This window comes from Opisthorchis viverrini (genome assembly GCF_000715545.1).
Source record: "Opisthorchis viverrini unplaced genomic scaffold opera_v5_45, whole genome shotgun sequence".
In the NCBI taxonomy this organism is placed as follows: domain Eukaryota; kingdom Metazoa; phylum Platyhelminthes; class Trematoda; order Opisthorchiida; family Opisthorchiidae; genus Opisthorchis; species Opisthorchis viverrini.
Window position 1 is genome coordinate 1,360,587 of NW_008751701.1, and position 4,396 is coordinate 1,364,982.

Here is a 4,396-nt window from a genome sequence, read left to right on the forward strand (position 1 = left end):
AGTATAGTATACTAAATTATAGTATAGTATAGTACAGCAAAGCGTGGTATAGTAAGGTGTGGTATAGTGTAGTACAGTGTAGTATGGTTTAGTATGGTTTAGTACGCCGTAGTATAGCATAGTACAGCATAGTATATTATAGTATATTATAGTATAGTTAGTACAGTAAAGCGTGGTATAGTAAAGTGTAGTATAGTGCAGTAAAGTGTAGTATGGTGTAGTAAAATGTAGTATGGTTTAGTAAAGTTTAGTATGGTTTAGTGTGCTTTAGTGCGCCGTAGTATAGTATAGTATAGTATAGTATAGTATAGTATAGTAGAGTGTATTATAGTATAGTATAGCACACTACAGTATAGTATAGTACAGTAAAGGGTAGTATGGTAGGGTATAGTATAGTGTAGTAAAGTGTAGTACGGTATATTAAGGTGTAGCATGGTATAGTATTGTTTAGTACACCGTATTACAGTGTAGCACAGCATTGTATCTGTCGTTGCCAGTACCACATGGTAAACAATATGTGAGTGTAAGATTCCTGGTGCAGTGGAGGTACTTTACACAGACACCAACAATTTGACGATGGATAACTGGTAAACAAGCAGGTAGGGTCATGTGAAATTTCGGCTATTCGAAGCTGAATCTTTAGTATACAACTAACTGTGAAGCACAAGATAATTGAATATCCGTTCGAACGTTGCTTGGACTAGACATCACTAAGCGCTTTACAAAATGAGACGAGAGACTCGTGGCAGTGCGATTGACCGTAAAACGAGTCATTTAAGCAGATTTACTTGCGAGGAAATGTTTCGATCTAAACCGGGTGCGTTACGTGTACTTGGCGCTCGTGAGTGACCGGTTGGGTTGGTTGGAAACTTATGGTTAAAAAACTCGCTGGTTAAATTTCGAACAAGTCACAAAGTGTTCCCCTTCTATGAAGCCAGACAAGGTGTCCTCTGAGATTCCACTGACAACAAGGCAGAAATCGGGGAGGAAAGCTAAAGTAAATTCGGTGGGAGTATATAGCAAACTTATGAGTGATATTCTCAGCGCAAAACCTGGAATTTAATCCAACCGAAGGCTGCTCACCTAAGGGGGATGACCAAGGTCATTTGACGGTAGAGTTTCCGGGAGGACACGTGTGGAAGCTGTGGGGTTGTTAGCTACTCATTAGGTCATTGTAACCTGATATCCTAGGTTCATTGATCGTTCGAAATCTACGGTGATGATAACAGCAATTAGCTGGTATTGATTTACTCCGCTATAGGCGATCATGCGTTTACGAATTTTGTTTATTATCCAGTCTTATCAAGTAATTCACCCCGGAGTGTATTGAAAGTTGTCTGCTGATTAGTCGTCTATAAAACTCCCAGCAGCCTTGATACTGATTACTCGCCAATGGGATCCCTGAATTCGCGCATTCTTATCGCAGACCACTGGACGCCCGATTGAAAACTGCTTGCAACTTGGTTCTGATGCTTTCAAAGTAGACATTTCTCTCGTGATTCAATGGCGAAGTTCGGGCAGGCTCAAAGTTTGAAAACTGTGTACTTTTGGAGTGCACGGTGAACGCCATCAGTGCACTACCCATGAAACACGACAGTTTCTACCTGCATTTCAGGAGATTCTTGAAAATTTTGTGATGTCTTACTGATCTGAAATGTGACACCAAGCCCGATAAGAAAAGGCAACAAGGACCGTTTGCAAGAACACTGCGAACCGTTTTTTGGCGTAGCTGATTTAGCTCAGAGATCAAGACGACTTGGAGATTAACGTGCGAACATACTGCCTGAAGTTTCATCGTTCGAACCCAACCCTGGATTCTCGACTGCTTCTGTCCATACTTGAGCGATCTGGGAGTCCCGCTGCATGTGATTTTTCATCACATGAAAAAAAAACACTGCGGGCTGAACACTGCTCCGAAGGGTGAGAGGTTTCTAACTACTTGACTGTCGTACGTAAAAATTTCATCAGCTTTTGGATAGAAAACTCACTAAACGTTTCCAAGAAACCTTCTTCCAGATATTGTATCACTCTTTATAGGTGTCCGCTACTGAGAGGTATTCAAAGTAAACAGACCCATTTCCAGAGTGCCTTCGAGTTTACGCAAGTGATGTGACACCGCAAGCGGAATTCAGTTTGGAAAAGCGGCTCGAGTAAACGCTCCCTCACAGGTTGTCGAATCCTAGGATTCGAAAACTGAGAACAATGCCTCTTTGTTCCGTGATGTATACTTCCTTTGTCAAACTGTTGTTTGTTTTACACACTAGGAACCACGGTCTCACAATCACGTGTCATGCCTGCCTTATTTTGGAACTCCGTTTAGCTGACATTTTCTGGCAAACACGTTAATTTCAAGGTCACCGGTCGGGTGCAAGTTCGGTATATCTTTTAGGCTTGAGTGTTCAGCCACGGACGACCTACCCAGAACGTAGAGATCACCCAAGAGCGCATTGTCTAAAAAATCGCCATGGTAACTTCTCTCTTGGTTGCGCACCAACCAGCCGCTACGCCCACCTACCTGGACTATCAACATGAAGCGGAGAAATTCTGTCACTGCGAGCCAAATGAGTACAAGCTATTAGACACGAAAGTAAGCATCTCATTTTGCACAAAGTTTCTAAAAAGTGAACATTCTCAAGCGTCCTTTGAACTTTCCGGGACGTTCGCTGGCTAGTAGACAATTATAAACGAACAGTGCAACGTGATTCCATAGTTTTTATAGTAACCTACACCTTTCGTCAGATACGGGGAGGAGCCTGGACACCGGACAATATACTACTGGCATGTTCCATCAGTAGTATACCCTGAGGAATCAGACGGAACTCTCCTGAGTTTTGAACCTAAACAAGCTGTATTCCTGTAATGACATTCCAATAGCTACGTTCAAGTGAAGCCTTGCAGTTTGACTGATCGATCCCCATGTTTGTGTTTATCAGGTTAGGTTTCACTGCAGACGCTGAAGAAGAATATTCAATTGGCTTGAGTAAAATTTCTAACCTTTTATGCCAGTGAGACTAGTGGTTTTTCCCCCTGAAGGAGGATGACATGTCTGAAAGAGTATTATTGACGCTGATAAACGTATTACACTACTTATAAGGTTGCTGAAAATTCGTCGACGGCTCACGGCCGGTTTCGCCCCAGAGACCCATCTGGAACCCAGCTGAATGTCTCGTTTGTGATGTTCTCAAGCAACTGAATATGTTGCATCAGGTTGCCTCATGTTTCAGTCGCTACGATTAGGGTTATGCGTATTACCTCAGTTATTAAATTATTCGTTAGAATGCCTAAAACGACGGTCAATGAGCTCATCAATGTACAATTTCAAAAAAGAGAAACAAAGTTCATCGTATTTTACTACTCACAAGGTTGCTGAAAATCCGTTGACGGCCCACGATGAATTTGTAGGGTTATGTGTATTGCCTGAATCAATAAAGACTTCATTAGAATGCTTAAAACGACTGTCGATGAGCTCATCTATGTACCATTTCAAAAAAGAGCAACAAAATTCTTTGTATTGTACTACTCACAAGGCTGCTGAAAATCCGTCGACAGCCCAGGACCGGTTTCGCCCTTCCAGTTTGGGCTCATCAGGTAGGCGCAGTCCCCGGGTTTCCGTCAACCTTATGTTCTAAATGGAACCAAATTTCACGAAATTAGCAAATATACGATCATTTGCAAATATCACAAACGAGAGATTCAGCTGGGCTCCAGGTGAGTCTCTCGAAAAAAACCGAATTAGCTTGCAAACGAGTGCATATTCGCTAGCAACAAAGTTTCTTTTCACTTGCACGTCTGGTGACATTTCCAGTGGTGAAGGGTCTGTGTAATCCGGACCAAACTTCATATCGAAAGGCCCTGTTCCCTAACGGTGCTTCTCGAATGGGTGTGACAATGCAAAGTACATCAGACTAGGGCATAAGCGCGATCTACTCGAAAAGGTTCGCTAAGTGTTACTTCGGCTTACTGTTACATCAGGGTAGACAAGTCCGTCTCAAATGAGCATCTCCATACTGGACTGAGGTCTTATAGGGATGCCTCGGCTGACTCACAGACACACACGTTCGGTTGTGTGTCGGTTGTGGAGACTGTAGCGCATACTTGCGTTGTAGGGCCAACAATATCGATCACAGCACTATCGAATGGAGTGTATCAGCTAGAAAGCGCTAGAGTTATAAGACGCGTTAAGCTGATTGTTCATATTGGGCTTGACGGTACTGAATTTAGGACATTCTTCAAGGCGCGATTGATCGGGTGGATATTAATGTGAAATATTAATCAAGTCCTATGAATGACTGTTCGGTTCACACCAGGTACTGTGTGAGGATAGATGACTGTTCAACTGAAGCAGCCGCATTAGCGAACTAATTTGCAAACTAATTTGCTTCTTTCGAGAGACTCA